The 18,319-nt window shown below is 38.8% G+C and overlaps 1 protein-coding gene across 6 annotated transcripts in view; it reads left to right on the top strand.

The window, feature by feature from the left end:
• Positions 1-18,319, top strand: part of nlgn1 (neuroligin 1) — a 401,351-nt gene that overhangs the window by 24,372 nt on the left and 358,660 nt on the right. For 4 of the 6 annotated variants that reach the window (XM_055646264.1, XM_055646260.1, XM_055646261.1 and 1 more), the window contains exon 1: positions 3,723-4,230. The exons of 1 other annotated variant lie outside the window; for it this stretch is intronic. The gene's annotated coding sequence lies outside the window, so the exon portion shown is untranslated. Of the gene's footprint in view, positions 1-3,722; positions 4,231-18,319 lie in introns of those variants that run through there. One more of the 6 variants, XM_055646262.1, reaches the window with a different exon arrangement.

Genomic DNA, 18,319 nt, shown 5'->3' with positions numbered 1-18,319 from the left:
TGCTATGATGCTGCAGGGTGGCTTGGATAGGTTGGTAGAGTGGGCAGATGCATGACAGATGCAGTATAATGTGGATAAATGTGAGATTATCCACGTTGGTGGCAAGAACAAGAAGGCAAATTATTATCTGAATGCTGCCAAATTAGGAAAAGGGGAGGTGCAACAAGACCTGGGTGTGCTTGTACATGAGTCACGGAAAGTAAGCATGCAGGTGCAGCAGGCAGTGACGAAAGCTAATGGCATGTTGGCCTTCAATCCGAGAGGATTTGAGTTTTGGAACAAGGAGGTCCTACTGCAATTATAAAGAGCCCTGGTGAGACCGCACATGGAGTATTGTGTTCAATTTTGGTCTCCTAATTTGAGGAAGAACTTTCTTGCTATTGAGGAAGTACAGCATAGGTTCACCAGGTTAATTCCCGGGATGGCGGGACTGACATATGATGAAAGAATGGGTCGACTGGGCTTGTATTCACAGGTATTTCGAAGGATGAGTGGGGATCTTATAGAACCATAGAACATTCTTAAAGGATTGAACAGTCTAAATGCAGCAAAAATGTTCCTGATGTTGGGGGAGTCCAGAACCAAGAGTCACAGAATAAGAATAAAGGGTAGACCATTTAGGACTGAGTTGAGGAAAAATGTTTTCACCCAGAGAGTTGTGAATTTGTGGAGTTCTCTGCCACAGAAAAGTGGAGGCCAATTCACTTGATGTTTTCAAGAGGGAATTAGATTTAGCTCTTATGGCTAAAGGAATCGAGGGATAAGGGGATAAAGGAGGAACGAGGTACTGATTTTAGATCATTATATTGAATGACGGTGCTGGCTCAAAGGGCCGACCGAATGGCCTACTCCTGCACCTATTTTTTATGTTCTATGTAACAGAGATGTAATGCTGCGACTCTATAAGGCCGCATTTGGAGTACTGTGAGCAAATTTGGGCCCCATATCTGAGGAAAGATGTGCTGGCTCTGGAGAGGTTCCAGAGAAGGTTTACAAGCATGATTCCAAGAATTAGTGGGTTAGCATATGTTGAGCGTTTGACAGCACTGGGCCACTACTCGCTGGTGTTTAGAAGGTTGAGGGGGGGGGGGACCTTATTGAAACTTACAGAATAATGAAGGGCATAGAGTGGATGTGGAAAGGATGCTTCCACTGGTGGGAGAGTCTAGGACCAGAGGCCATAGCCTTAGAATTAAAGGGCACTCTTTTAGAAAGGAGGTGAGGAAGAACATCTTTAGTCAGAGGGTAGTTAATCTGTGGAACTCATTGCCACAGAGACCTATGGAGGCAGTCAGTGGATATGTTTAACACAAAGATAGTCAAATTCTTGATTAGAACGTGTGTCAAGGGTTATGGGGAGAAGGCAGGAAAATGGGATTAGGAGGCAGAGATCAGCTATGATTGAATGGTGGAGTGGACTCGATGGGCCGAACGGCCTAATTCTACTTTATAACTAGTGAACTTACTAATCAAGAATCTGTCAACATCCGCCGTAAAAATATCCATTAACATGGCCTCCACTCCAATAATAAAACAACATTCCATGATCTGTACAAACTTTCATTAGTATGTCTAAGGGGAAAATACATAACTCTTGGATCTCAATATTTGTATTCCTTGCTATTGAGGGAGTGCAGCGTAGGTTTACAAGGTTCATTCCCGGGATGGCGGGACTGCCATATGCTGAGAGAATGGGGCAGCTGGGCTTGTACACTCTGGAGTTTAGAAGGATGAGAGGGAATCTTATTGAAACATATACGATTGTTAAGGGTTTGAACACACAAGAGGCAGGAAACATGTTCCCGATGTTGGGGAAGTCCAGAACCAGGGGTCACAGTTTAAGAATAAGGGTAAGCCATTTAGAGCGGAGACGAGGAAACACTTTTTCTCACAGAGAGTTGTGGAGTCTGTGGAATTCTCTGGATACTTTCAAGACAGAGCTAGATGGGGCTCTTAAAGATAGCCGAGTCAGGGGATATGGGGAGAAGGCAGAAACGGGGTACTGATTGGGGATGTCAGCCATGATCACATTGAATGGCGGTGCTGGCTTGAAGGGACAAATGGCCTACTCCTGCACCTATTGTCTATTGTCTATATAGATATTTCTAATTCTCCCACTATTTTTCAAACTTGTTATTACAATATTGTTTCTTACACTTTGTTCACAAATGTACCAGTTTGTATTCTTCTACATTGATCCTTATTTTCTTCAAAGCTCTACACTCTACTAACTTTGTTTTGTCTTCTTGCTGTCTCTCTTTGTTTCTTTCTTGCAGATTGCCAAGCTGCCTAATTTGGCACAACACCAATTTATATCCTGTCAATTCAAAGACCGTTTATTTCCTGTGATCTTCTGAAACGTCATCCCTGTATAACATCTACCAAATTCCTTTCATGTTCTCTGTAATTGAATCAAATTAAAAATATAATTGTAGCCTCTTTAAAATTAAAATGAGTGCTGATGGTCCTTGAATAGCTTAGCCTTTCTGGCTGTGCACTGTTATGTACTATAGTGGGAATAACTTTACAAAACTATAACTACTAGTGGGGTGCCTCTCAGTTGCATGATTATATTCAACACATGTCTATGTGTCTGGTTTGTACTACCTTCCTTGGAAGCTCAGGCTCATAAACACATCGATGAAGTAATAAAAGAAAGATTAGTGATATTAGTGATTAGTATTTCCTCTAAACCCTTTTTATAATTTACCTGCAATAGGACATTTCCACATCTTTCTTGGGTACACATGCAGCATTAATCAAAGTATTTGCCAATTATTCATTTCAAGTATCTCTACCATTATTCAACAGAGTACATTATTCACTATTTTGGCCCAAAATTGCTTCAGACTTGCTTGATTGCTATTTGTCTTAATCCTGCTCCCATATGCTCTAAGATTTGTGGAGAAAAAAGGTATGTTTTTAACCTAGCCATCCCAATTGCAAACTGATGGGTTTGGATCAGCTATGAATGTCGTAAACCACTTGATTTTGCTTTCCCCTGATTTCATTGGGAAAACCGATTGAAGTGTAAAAAAAATATCAAGTTAATTGACTCTGATCAATAGGTGGTAGGTGTTGGTGAGATTATTAATCCCTTTGTCATCCTTTACTTTCAAATTTATAATCCTCGCCTAAAAATCTATTTGCCTTCTGGAGAAAATTATCAATTTAGTTATAAAAATTCTTACCCCATGTGTAATTTGTTTAATTGCCTCAAAATTCATTGCATGCCCTTATATAATATATATAAATATATATGCAACTATATCTACAGATAGATAGATAGATAGATACAGATAGATAGAGATAGATAGATAGATAGATAGATAGATAGATAGATAGATAGATAGATAGATATAGATAGATGGATATTGTTATTGATCTATATAATCTGACTTGTTTTAACTGGTCAATGGTACGCTACCAGAAATAATCCAAAGATTGTTTTTAAACTAAACTTCCATTTTATTTCCCCTTTTATTAAAAACGCGAGTTCACGGTCTTATTTGAACAAATCCACAATGGATTTTCTGAGAAAATGTATTTGATAATTTAGTTTAGGACCTGATTTTGAACAATTGTTTTTAAATATGTGAAGTCCAAGGTATCAAAATAAAACTTGCGTGCTGTATTGCTGTAGAAAGGGTGAAGGCAACTATCTTGGAAAATGGCAGAGCGAGTTGTTAGGCATCGGGTCGCCGCTAGGTGTAACCGTGCGCCGTTTTGGAAAGAGCCGAACGGGAGAACCTGTGTCAAAAAGCTCATCACCGAAAACAGATTTCGGAGGCTGTTCGAGAAATGCATCCGATCTGTGAAAGGTTTATAGCGTAAAGACCTTAAATTCCTTCGGATCGCCTGAGCTAAGGATGGAAGCCACAGAAGAAGGCGGCAAAAATCAGGCTTTCTGCTATCCAAGTTAAAGCAGCACTGGAATCCTTGTGGTCAGGATTACCCCGCTGGATAGAGTTGTACGATTGCGGGGTTGTAATGGAGGTGAATGAAAAAAACTATTACAATTCGACAAATTTAATGTAGCTGCTGAACAGCAGCGAGCTGAATTGCATTCCAGCTGAAAGTGTCGAGTGCATCGTGTCGTCGAATAGAGTGGAAAGGGGGAAAGCAAGGAAGATTCTTCAAGTCGCGTGTGTTTTTTCACATCATGTACATGAATAGCTAATAAATACCAACCGATTGGCAAGCTCACAGATTGTAAGAGCTCTGGCGCTGGTAAATAATTTTGTGTTTCTTTTTCATTTTAAGTATACGTGACATATACGTCTAATGTCCAGTGGGTCTAGTTCCATGAAAAAATATCAGACTTGTTAGTATGTAAGTCAGTTGCTTATCTGGGAGATATGTCATCAACAGTGATTCAGTTTGCGAAATGTGTAAAGATTGTAGCCATAACGTTGCCTTTACAAAGTGAAAAAATATATAAAGAAGGGGTTTTTTTGTGTGTGTGTGTGCGTGCATCTTCTACGTTACATCTGTCTTGTAGATATTGACGGACCAAATTATTATTATTTTTCCGTATGAATTGCACAATACCTTTTGTCGACTGTATCATTGGCGGAACGAAATCAATTTCCAGCAGCTTTAATTAAAATGAACCGTACAAATTACATGATATTAATTGACTTATAATTAAGAGGAGTTGAGGATTCATTACATATCGAAGTAGGGCATGATGTCACAAATATGCAAAAAATACATATGGCCTCAGAATAATTGTACTAGATCATATTGTTGAAGCAGTGCAGTATCTAGTCTATTCTGTTTTAAACTATATGCAAATATTTTATTCCATTATTTTTTCATTTTCTTGGTTTGCTTATGAGTAATGTTTACATACCTTTGCAAACATTTTAATAAATGCACTCGAAGTGATAATTGCTGTGGATTACAGCATTTTTGGATGAAAATTGTCATCGTTATCAAGCTGAACGTGTGTCTAAATTTAAAATTGAAAAATACGACATATACAGGTCTTGTTATTTTAAAATCTGTAACCAATTGACACAACGAAATGTTAAATGTATTTATTTTATCTCTACTACCACTGGAGAATTACAATTGTGGCGTTTTAGTCCCTTACCCAACCTTTTAAGATAAAATAAGTTGATTATTCATGAATTAATTAGTGCTTTACCGTTGTTACGGTAAAGCGAAAGTGTTAGACATTTTTCCTCCGATATAATTAAGAATCTCATTCAAGTATGTTAGAAATTGTTGTTTTGCTCAATTTGAGAAGTAGAGATAACCTTTTAGTAAGGTAAAGGCTAGATTATTTTTTTACGGGATTTATTGAATTCATCAGTATTTATTACAGTACTTGTGCGTTGGAGCTCTGTCCAGTTCCGCAACAGCTACCTTTTGGAACAGCATTATATAATTACAGGTATCAAAAATTATGATTTAAGTACAACGGATCTATTGCTAGGAAATATCTTTTTTTTTAAACTGTCTGGCCTGCTTAAATTGAGGTGTGTTTTTAAAAATCAAGAAATTTGGAAAACACAAAATAATTTATCATATTGGCTGAGATGTCTTTATTTAGCAGCATGGAGTTCCGTGTGCAGCATAAGCTACCTATAGTGATGAGATGTGATCTCACATTGAGCTGGTGTATGTTTACCAGTGCTTCATTTACGTTGGGTGGACAAAGTGGTGGCAGAATATCAAGAGATGGCCTTTTGACCTGTGAAACTGAGGTCAGACTATTCTTCTGGAACTATTTGTGGATCATGGTACTTTTGGAAATTTATGACTTCCCGAAACAACCTGTTTTTCTCTTACTTTTGTCTTTCACTTTGGGTCTTTCAGTTTGTGCCTGGCAGTCTTTTTGTTTATTACTCTTCTGCTCTTATTGTGGTTCTCATGGCCTCTTTTATATCTCTTTTCCTTGCCCAATTAGTTTATTTTCTAATTCTCTACCCTAGCTATCTCAAATAATTGGATTTGTCTAGTCATGTGATCTACAAGTGCTTCGACCCCCCACCCACCCAGTGATGTCTTACATAGGGAATGAACAACATGAAGCAGAAAGTAGCTAGGTGAAATGAGAAATGGCACATATTTAATGTGTGCTCGATTTTGGTGTGCTGCACTTGGATGTGTGTGCATTTTATTGTGCAGTAGGATATGCGGCCAGATCCTAGTGCAAAGAATTGGGGCATATATAATAGATTTCTCTAAAAGAAGAGAGCTTACTTGTGACTGAACCTGTTGATTTTTCATTGGGTAGTTTGGATGTGAGCGTTTGGTTCTAAGAATTGGTTTTACTTTACTAAGAAGTTATTTTTCTAATAGTGTATCATCAATTTTTGAGGAATAAAACAGAAAATGCTGAAGGGGCTCTTAAAATAGTGGTCGGGATATGGGGAGAAGGCAGGAACGGGGTATAACCCAAGTAGGAGAAACATACACCCTGAAGAAGTTTAACAGATTTGCATAAAAACATTAAATTACATTCATGATAAGTACCTCATTATTCATGAAGAACATAGAGTTTTTGTCACAAAATCCAAGTACAGCAATTGCTGGAAATTTGGAAAAAAAAGAACACAATGGAACACTCAGCAGATCAAGGAGCCTTTGTGGTGAGAAAAGCATAGATAATATTTGAAATTGATGATTTCATTAGAACTTGGAAAAGTGAGAGCGAAAGAAATGTTAAGCTGCAGAGAATTAAGTGAAGGACGGAGAGACCAAATTGGGAATGTCTGGATACTGGGAAGGAGTTAGTAAAAGGGCAGATCTTACAAGTCTTCTAATTGCTTGGTAATGTACTATGAATATGATGTAAGAGTGGAAAACTGAACAGGAGCACCTTGAAGTGGAAGTGCTCACACGAGGATGTGGGGAATTTCCTATTTGTGTGCATAAGAAGTGAGTGTAGTCAACATTGTCCACTAAAGAGGGGAGGCATTCACAGTCAAGGAGAAAAGTCAAAGTTTTTAATTAAAAGCTTTTTTTTCCAATTCTGTACAATATTCATAGTGTGTTACCATGGAAATACTGAAAGAATTTGGAATTGATAATAATATCCAGTCTTGCTAGTTACACCCACATCCCATGAATAAATATAAGAAAGGACCTATGGCATCACAAACACTAGGCATCTAATTAATATTAAACGGGTTCAGTTAATTGGTATGGGATATTTTATTGGGTGTTATAAACATGTGGTTCACTGAAGAACGATTTCTCACAAATCTAAATTAGTTGCTTAGCCTCAAAGGGGAGAATCAATGAAAAAAATGTGCCAATATTTTAGCAGTATAAACAGATTTTCTGCATCAAAATAACTATTTTGGATCCTATGCAAGGTATCATGTTCAATGTATGGAAAGAGATCTTGATGTTCCATTACTGGTGTCCCTAGGTTTTGTAAACTCTTCATGTGTTTTTTTTATCCTGATTTTGTGCTGCAAACTGAGGTGGATAATTGCATAGCCATATTTGTTGCAAAAGGAAATGGTCAGGCGAGTTTGGTGTGCATAATCATTGAACATCCTCGGCATTGGATTGACTAATAGTCAAATCACAAGAAATGAAGACATATGTTAAAGGAAAATTGATTCATCTCATGCATATGTGCTTACCACAGAACTGTTGCATGATATAGCACTGACAACAGTTATTTGGCCCCCCATGATGGCTCCTTGAAAAAGCTATTTAATGGGTCTCACACCTCTGCGTTTCCTTATGGTCCAACAATTTTTCGCTTTCCAAGTATTTAACCAATTCCTTTTGAAAAGTATGATTGATTCAGTGCATTTCAGATGCATTACTAATCACAACTAGTTTGTTAAATTGTCCTTCTTTGTTTTCCCTCTGGCTATTTCTTACTTTGACAATTGCCTTAAAGCCGTGTCCCTTTGATCCTGACCCTCTGTCACTGGAATAAGGTTTCCCTGATCATATCTGTAAGCACTTAAAGATCTTGAACATGTCTATCAGATTTCCCCTAAGCTTGCTCCAAGAAGAGTAATCACAATTTTTCTAGTCTCGCTGCGTAGTTAATGTCTCTTCCCTGTTACCGTTCTTATAGATCATATCGTCACCCTCTGAGGACTTGAAATCCATATGTGTGATGCTCAGAAGAGGTCATAATACTCGGTTGGAGTGTGCCTATTTATTTACTTTGTGCATTGTCTAGAAATTCATGGATCTTCACCGGGCTTTAAGAACATACGAAGATTAAGAGTAGAAATAGGAGTATCACTTTCAGAATCTTTTGCCTGTTTTGCCATTAAATAGGTCATGACTTTTTAATGTCTGGACCATGTTCATTCATGACCCTGTATCCCTTGATTCTAAAATGTTAATATCTAAAAAAATGATCAGTTGAATATTTGAAGTGACAGAGCCTCCACATTGTTCTTGGGTAGAGAATACCAAAGATTCACAGGTAACTAAAAATAAAAACATGTTAGAAATGCTGTAAATCTGAAATAAAAATAGAAAATGTTGGAAATTCTCAGCAGGTTAGACAACATCTGTGGAAAGGAAAGTGGTTTTTGGTTTGGAACCCTTCTTCAAAACTGGGAAAGAGAAAATGAAGAAGGGTCTCGACCCAACATGTCACCCATTCCTTCTCTCCAGATATGCTGCCTGTCCCGCTGAGTTACTCCAGCATGTTGTGTCTATCTTCAAAAAATAAATTAGTTATCTGTAGTGTAAAAAAGTGAATGAGGTGGATAGGCAGAATAAAGGGATATCACTGATAGGGTGCAACCAGCTAACTTAATGTGGCAGTTAAGAATTATTTAAAATCAGATTAAGCTGCTTCATTTGTGTAATGTATTGCTAATGATAAGTCTGTGGGGCATTCACAGCAGATCAGACTATACAAAAAAAAGATGAGCAGAAAAACCAAGCCACTATAATGACGGACAGAAATAGCCAGTTTTGATCGTAGACAAAGAAAGAGGGAAGCTTTGCTCAACCACATGAGTGACCTTGACCTTCCATTTGCCAGCCACTTTTAATTCACCGTTCCACTGGTGTTCTGATCTTTCTCTCTGTGGTATGTTGCAGTGAGGTCTAATGCAAACGAGGAACCACTCATCTATCATCTGGGCATGATGTTGCCTCCAGGACTTGGTTTCTCATCATCAGTTGAGCCTCTCATCAGTTTGGCTCAATTTCATTTTTTTTAGTAAAGCTTGCTGTGCATGTTTCACAGCCTTATATATTATATTATCTGCTTTTAACTGATCATTAACTACATTAGCTCATATGGTCTCATCCTATCAGAGATATTCCCTTTTGTTCTACTCATTATCCCTCCTCTGCCTTCAATGCTACCCGTAACTTGCTTATTTTCTCTCTTATTCAATTCTGATGAAGGGTTCTGAGCTGAAACATTAACTGTTTCGCTTTCCACAGGAGTTGCCTGACCTGCTAGGTATTTCCAGAACTTTCTGCCTTTAATATCAAAATCACAACCCGGGTGGTGAAGAAATGTCTTCTTATGTCATTGGGTGACAATGATTCCTGGCTTTACACATCCCAAATAGAAAAATATTATCCCCAACTATCTATACTGTCAAGCCTGCTCAGGGTTTTGTATTTCAATGAAATAACAACTCATTCTACAACACGAGAGTAAAGGCCTACTCTGCTTAATTTCACCTCTTATTATAAGTCTGCCATTGCAATCAATCTGGAGTGCTCATACTGCACTCCTGTTGTCACAAATATGTTGTTCCCTGTGTGACGAGGCCAGATTTTTACACAATATCCCAATTGCAGTCTTATGTCGGCCCTTTTTAATGAGAACAAGACCTCCACTCATGCACCCAAATCCTCTTGCAATAAAGGCTACCAGACAATTTGCCTTCCTAACAGTTAATTAAACTTGCATGTTTTCAGTCAGTGATTCATACATAAGAACACTCAGGCCATTCTAAGCATCTTTAAATCTCACTATTTAAAACAAATATTAACTGTCCCCAGAATTCTCTCTTTCAGTACCTATTTCTGAAATTATTGTCATTTCTCATTCTTCTTACATCAAGTAGTCATTTTACGCTTTACAGCATTAAGCTTTCAGCACCATTTGTTTGCCTGCTTCAACATACGTCCTTCCAAAGAATGTTGTCATCCATGTCCACTGTTAATTAAATTCTTGAGCTTTGTGACATCTGTAAGAAACTTAGAAACATAGAAAATAGGTGCAGGAGTAGGCCATTCAGCCCTTTGAGCCAGCACCGCCATTCAATATGATCATCCCTGATCATCTAAAATCAGTACCCCGTTCCTGCTTTTTCCCCATCCCTTGATTCCTTTAACCCTAAGAACTAAATCTAACTCTCTTGAAAACGTCCAATGAATTCGCCTCCACTGCATTCTGTGGCAGAGAATTCCACAGATTCACAACTCTCTGGATGAATTTTTTTTCCTCATCTCAGTCCTAAATGGCCTACCCCTTATTCTTAATCTGTGATCCCTGATTCTAAACTCCCCCAACATCGGGAACATTTTACCTGCATCTAGTCTGTCCAATCCTTTAAGAATTTTATATATTTCTATAAGATCCCTTCTTATCCTTTGAAATTTCAGTGATTACAAGCCCAATCAACCCATTCTTTCATCATATGTCAGTCCCGCCATCCCGGGGAATGAACCTGGTGAACCTACACTGCACTCCCTCAATAGCAATAATATCCTTCCTCAAATTAGGAGACCAAAATTGCACATAAAACTCGAGATGTGATCTCGCCAGGGCCCTGTACAAACAACTGCAATAGGACCTCCTTTTCACACATTTTCACACAGAGAGTTGTGCATTTGTGAAGCCAGTGGTGGCCGATTCACTGAATGCATTCAAAAGAGAGATATATACTGTTAGGGCTAGCGGAATCAAGGGATATGGGGAGAAGACAGAAACGAGGGGGGGGGGGGGTACTGATTGTGGATGATCAGCCATGATCACATTGATTGACGGTGCTGGTTCGAAGGGCCAAATGGCTACTCCTGCACCTATTGTCTATGTCCTTACTCCTAAACTCAAATCCTCTTGCAATGAAGGTCAACATGCCATTAGCTTTCTTTCAGTGACTGATGTATAAGGACACCCAGGTGTCGTTGCACCTCCCCTTTTTCTAATCTGACACAGAAACATAGATGCAGGAGTAGGCCATTCGGCCCTTCGGGCCAGCACCGCCATTCAATATGATCACGGTTGATCATCTAAAATCAGTCCCCGTTCCTGCTTTTTCCCCATATTACTTGATTCATTTAGCCCTAAGAGCTAAATCTAACTCTCTCTCCCTCTCATCCTTCTAAATTCTAGTGAATACAAGCCCAGTCATCCCATTCTTTCATATTATGTCTGTCCTGCCATACTGGGAATTAACCTGGTGAACCTACGTTGCACTCCCTCAATAGCAATAATGTCCTTCCTCAAATTACGAGACCAAAATTGCACACAATACTCCAGCTGTGGTCTCACCAGGGCCTGGTACAACTGCAGTTGGACCTCCTTGCTCCTAAACTCAAATCCTCTCGCAATGAAGCCCAACATGCCATTAGCTTTCTTCACTGCCTGCTGTTCCTGCATGCTTACTTTCAGTGGTACACAAAAATGCTGGAGAAACTCAGCGGGTGCAGCAGCATCTATGGAGCGAAGGAAATAGGCGACGTTTCGGGCCGAAACCCTTCTCAGACTGATGGGGGGTGGGGGGGGAAAGGAAGGAAAAAGGGAGGAGGAGGAGCCCGAGGGCGGGGGGATGGGAGGAGACGGCTCGAGGGTTAAGGAAGGGGAGGAGACAGCAAGGGCTAGCAAAATTGGGAGAATTCAATGTTCATGTCATCTAGACGCAAGCAACCCAGGCGGAACATGACGTTGTGAGAATATGAATTCTCTAACTGCTTACTTTCAGTGACTGATGTTCAAGTCAAGTCAAGTTTATTTGTCACATACACAAACGAGATGTGCAGTGAAATGAAAGTGGCAATGCTCGTGGACTTTAATGCAAAAAGACAAACAACCAAACAAACTATAAACACAATCATAAGACACATATTATTTTACATAATAAATAATGGAAGGAAAAACGTTCAGTAGAGTTAGTCCCTGGTGAGATAGGCGTTTACAGTCCGAATGGTCTCTGGGAAGAAACTCCTTCTCAACCTCTCCGTTCTCACCGCATAGCAATGGAGGCGTTTGCCTGACCGTAGCAGCTGGAACACCCAGAAAGCACACCCAGGTCTCGTTGCACCTCCCCTTTTCCTAATCTGACACCATTCAGATAATAATCTGCCTTCCTGTTCTTGCCACCAAAGTGGATAAACTCACATTTATCCACATTATACTGCATCTGCCATGCATCTGCCTAATTACCCAACCTATCCAAGCCACCCTGCAGCCTCATAACATCCTCCTTGCAGCTCACACTGCCACCCAACTATGTGCTTTCCGCAAACTTGGAGATGTCACATTTAATTCCACTGTCTAAATCGTTAATACATATTGTAAATAACTGGGGTCCCAGCACTGAGCCTTGCGGCACCCCACTATCACTGACTGCCATTCTGAAAATGGCCCGTTAATTCCTGCTCTTTGCTTCCTGTCTGCCAACCAGTTATCTATCCATGTCAATATCCCAACCCAATACCATGTTCTCTAATTTTGCACACTAATCTCTTGTGTGGGACCTTGACAAAGTCTTTTTGAAAGCCCAGATACACCACATCCACTGGCTCTCCCTTATCCATTCTACATTACATCCTCAAAAAATTCCAGAAGATTAGTCGAGCATGATTTCCCCTTCATAAATCCATGCTGCTATTCCATCTAAATGCGCTGCTATGACAACTTGAATAATTGACTCGAGCATCTTCCCCACTACCGATATAAGGCTAACTGGTCTATAATTTCCTGTTTTCTCTCTCCCTCCTTTAATAAAAAGTGGGGTTACATTAGCACCATCCAGTCTACAGGAACTGATCCAGAGTCTATGGAACAATGGAAGATGATCACCAATGCATACACGATTTCTAGGGCCACTTGCTCTGGGATGCAGACCATCAAGCCCTGGGGATTTATCTGCCTTCAGTCCCAACAGTTTACCTAACACCATTTCCTGACTAATGTGGATTCCCTTCATTTCCTCCCTCCCACTAGATCCTCAGTCCCCTAGTATTTCTGGGAGATTGGTTGTGTCTTCCTTAGTGAAGATACAACTAAAGTACAGTTTGTTTAACTGGTAAGCTTTGAAGCTATGCTCCAGATCCTGAAATCCAGTTCATTAGCAAAAATCATTCACCATTGTTGTTTATTTTCCATGCACTTCTATATATGCCGTTTCTCTGATGCCTCCGGCTTTAATTTCATTTACTGGTCTATCATATGCCTTTTGGAAGTATGAATTTAGAACATTAACTGCAATAGATTAATTTATATTTAATGCAATCTCATACATGCCAGTATGGCTCATACATAACCTTAAAGCTAGCATGTGTTTCTTTAATTAACTGTTTTTTCCATGTGGCAATTCGTCTTTCTCTGGATTAGTTATCCGAAGAGTTTTCCCACCCTTGAATTTGTAGGAAAATATCAACGATTTCCTATTACCATTGACATTGGGTTAATTAGACAAATGACCACATTTATCCATCTTGCTTTTTCTCAAGAATATTAATTATTGCAATACTCCATTTGTGTGACATCATTCTCATGTCTAAATAAGTTTGGAAGATGGTGGCAAGTGCCATTGCATTTTGCAATGATTACATTCTTCAGCAACAGAGAATTAATTTCACTCAGACCATCTGACTTACCCTGGTTTGAATCTTAGGTAGACAAAAATGCTGGAGAAACTCAGCGGGTGAGGCTGCATCTATGGAGCAAAGGAATAGGTGACGTTTCGGGTCGAGACCCTTCTTCAGACGTCTGAAGAATGGTCTCGACCCGAAACGTCATCTATTCCTTCGCTCCATAAATGCTGCCTCACCCGCTGAGTTTCTCCAGCCCTTCGATTTTTCCAGCATCTGAAGTTCTTTATTGAACTGTTTTGAATCTTGGTCAGTTTTTTTTAATACATTATTTATTTTTATCCTCTAGAACATAAGAAGAGAGAAACATGTGAAATAGAAGCAGCAGTGACCTATTCAGCCCTTACAACCTATTCTGCCAGTTAAGATCTAGCTCAGTGCCATTTTTCAGCACCATCTCCATATGGCTTGATATCCAGAAATCAACCTTATTATTATGGTATACTTTCTTATTATGTTTGGTATAGTTGCTTTTGAAGTTTGTTGCAATGGTTCCTGTTGCTAGGAAGACCAATGCTTAGCACTAATCGATGCTAATAAACACAGACAGATTTCTACCCTTTAAGTTTCTACTTGTGGAAAAGATCAGAATCATAAATAGTCAAAATTAATTTCAGTAGTGAATTCAAACAAAATTACTTTTACTCAGATAATGAATGGTTAGAATACTCCATGTGAGCATTTAATACGTATAACATGAATACACTCATGGGTAAGCTAGATATGGTCTTTGGGGGAAAACAACAAACAGATAAATAAGTTGATGAAATTTGATGAAGTGCAGTGAGAGAAGATTCATATGAAGCAATCACAGACATAAACCTGATGTATTAAGTAACCAATTTTATACCACGATAATAATAATTAAGCTATCTGAGGTAAGTAAGTAAGTTTATGGTCCAAGTATTCACATACAAGGAATTTGCCTTGGTGCGATTTGCCTTGGTATAGGCAAATATAGAATCATGATCCATCATCCATTAACTCTCAAACACGTACTGTTGTTCAATATAGTTGGAGGAGATAGTTTATCAGCTAAATGTATCTGAATGGATCGGTTGAAGAAGAGCCATGGATAAAAACTGGACAATAATAGGGGTTAAATTATTTTTGGACATTTCTGCAGCTACAAACATGACTTCAGGATAGCGTTTACCTATTCACCAAGATCAATCAGCTCCATTCTTATTGTAGCCATGGACATGGGCGAAAGAGCTGAAATACAGAGATCAAGAATCTGATCAAGTATTAGATCAAGGTGGTAAAAATGAAGCCAATAGGGATCAATGAGGAAAACTACTGGTTGAATCATAGCTTGCATAAAGTGATGCTTGTGATTGTTGCACATTAGTCACCAGTTTTGGATGCACTTGTTTGATCATGTTTGTTGAAAGCCATCAGAAGAACTCTTATAAACAGTGTTCTAGAATCTATTACATGCATCTGAGACAACAGATGGAACCCCACATTACATCCAAACCTCGGCACCTTGCAACAATACCATATCTCCTTGCTCCTGCATTATAGTTGAAGTCTATTTAACATGCTCAAGTTTCTGCAGTTGAATTGAAGACGCACTATTTGATTGTGAGATTGAATTGTAGAAGAAATATAGATAACAATTAATATAACATTTTAGGTTGATAAACTGCTAGTGGAATTGTAGAATGACCCACATTAAAGATGCTGTTGATACATATTTTATTTGTGCAGCTCTTGGGCATTGCTGCACATTTAGCAAAGATTTAAAAAAAAATAATAGCAAAATTAGGTGTTGCGTATGTGGATGCTATATCTCCAATATTGTTGCTTTGTCCCCTGAGAAATGATGCCAGGACACAAGCTAATCATAATTCAGCGGGTGCAGCAGCATCGATGGAGAGAAGGAAATAGGCAACGTTTCGGGCCGAAACCCTTCTTCAGACGTCTGAAGAAGGGTTTCGGCCCGACACGTTGCCTATTTCCTTCGCTCCATAGATGCTGCTGCACCCGCTGAGTTTCTCCAGCTTTTCTGTGTAACCCTCGATTCTCCAGCATCTGCAGTTCCCTCTTTAACAGCTAATCATAATTGTTGTTACCGTTGATTATGCCATAAATTGGTCATCTGCCAACAGAAAATCTTAATTAACAATGCATTTGTGAAATCCCAATCCATTTAAATTGACAAATATTTACAATTTATATTTATAATTAGTTTAATTGGAATGGTTTTGGCTTGATGCTTTTCTCCCCTCGTCCTTTCCTGTACAAAGGCTAATCAAACTGTTCCAATGCACACAGATAGAACACTGGAGTCCAATGATCAAGGGAATGAAAAATGGCTGGATTTTAATTCATTCTTCCCTTAATTCAAGTGTGTGTATCGGTTTGGGCCTCAGTTAACTGGATTGCCTCAATGGCCATAGTTTGACCCATTAAAATAAACTCTGGCAAACTTAATTTAACACATCTTAAAATGTCCTACTGATTTCAGATGTCTTTTATTAGGCAGGCTCATTCTGGCTGTGGCTGTCAGTTCCAAAGGCATTCTGCTGCTAACAGATTAGTCCATTCCAGATTTGCCCAGACCTGAGCATTTGACAACCAGAATATCAATGAAATCCATGTGAGAATCCAACCGTATCATCCTATATCAATCAGACTTGATATAGATATGGTATACCCACCGTATGAATAGAAATTCCCAACCTGGAACTGAGGAAACGATGTGAATTATCTACTTTGTGTTTACTTTATTTGACGGTTTTGAGTTAGTTCTTTATATTGTGATGGGTTTTTAATCAATTCTATCAAGTGATTTTTGAGATGTTAAAATATTTTAGTTGTTTTAATTGACAGCAATTATAACAGGTTTTAAACTGTTATAAATTTCTCAGTTTTGAACAAAGTCGAGGATCTGTAACCAGCTTTGCATCCAATTAAATCAATCAGAGACATTCGGAGGGTGGGGTCTCAATTGTATACCATTTGAGGCTTTATTGCCCGACTCATGAGGATGGAGTTTTGCTTATTCGATTCTCTGCATCAGCCCAGGTAAATGCGATTGCCGGGCAGGTCTGGGTGGCAAGTCCAGACAATTAGCCGAATCTAACTTGAACTGACCTATTATCATTTAGCTGACCAGGCAGTTGATCACTGTGCATTCAGTTAAAACATTCAAAAGATTCCGAAAAATTGTCTATCTGTACAACTACTCATCTGGCAAGTTCAAATGCTGCGTAAGAAATAGTTTACTCTAATTGATTAATTGCCAGTACTGTAACATCAAAGATTTAGAAATTTTATTTATGAGGATTCTGTATTTTTTATTTGAATTTTACTGTATAGGCCATTAACATTGTATGGCAAAATAAGTTGTGTAGGTGGAACTGGAATATTATAATGCGATATAAGTGGATTCAGTGAATGGTCAGAGCTCTGTCAGTTGGGCACATGGCATTACAGGTTATTAATTCCCTTGAGCTTCTTATGTTGATGAATTATAACTGTACCACAATTCTGTTGGCCTGCAGTCTTCTATGTCCTTGGCAATGGCTATGTATCAAAAGTTAGGTCATAATTCCACCTTCCAAATGGGAAGGAGATGCAAACCTACCCTCACAAATTAACCCTTGAAGCTCTAATGCATCTGAATCTATGTTGAGGCCAAAGATCCTTTCTGAGGTTCTGACCCATATGTGATCTCACCATGACACTGAACCAACAATTTTACATTTTTAAATTACAATTTAGATAACAGCAAGAAGTAGAAATCCAGAACAAGTGGATTTAATCTTAAATCTAGAGGTCAAGCTATTTTGGAGTGATCAGAAGCACATTTTCATGTACAGATTTACTGGAACTTGCTAGGTCATAAGAAAAATTTGCAGAATTGTCCAAAGCTTTATGTTTAGTACGTGAATCAAGGTTTTTAGAGCAAATGGCATCTACTATTTCAGGAAAATGTTAAATATGCATAATTCTTTTTTGAGCATGAAAGTAGAGTGTCTGTTACTATACTTGCATAGATATCTGTGGAATCTTTTAGGACCTCTTATACTCACTGAATGATTTGCTTGATCCTGGCTGCCTAACTGTTATGTTATCATCTTTTTTTTCTGACAAGAGCCTCAACATCATTTATCAATCAGGATTCCCCAAACTAGCCTGCCTAGCCCTTCAGTCTACTAGGACATGCTGCCCCTATACTCTTGCTGCCTCACTTTTGAAAACCTTCCACTAGCCAGCCATTCCCATATCTGCAAACAGACTGATCCAATCGACCTATCCAAGTTCCCATCTAATACCTCCAAACCCAGTAATGCCCTGATTTAGAACCGTAACTTGTAGACTAGTTCTATTCTTCTCCATAATTACTTTAAAACTAATACAATTATGTTCACTAGTCTGAAAGTGCTCCCCCACTGATACTTTGGTCACCTAGAGTAAAAAGATGTTGATTGTGTGGCTTTGCTTTGTTCAGATGTTAAGCAAACCAACCAGCAATTCATCAAGTGACCACAGTAGGTTGTTAGAAATAGCTTGGGCCTTT

Source organism: Leucoraja erinacea, chromosome 14, assembly GCF_028641065.1.
Source record: "Leucoraja erinacea ecotype New England chromosome 14, Leri_hhj_1, whole genome shotgun sequence".
NCBI classification, from domain to species: domain Eukaryota; kingdom Metazoa; phylum Chordata; class Chondrichthyes; order Rajiformes; family Rajidae; genus Leucoraja; species Leucoraja erinaceus.
Note: the sequence above shows the minus strand (reverse complement) of the source record. Positions and strands in the feature narration are given on the sequence as shown.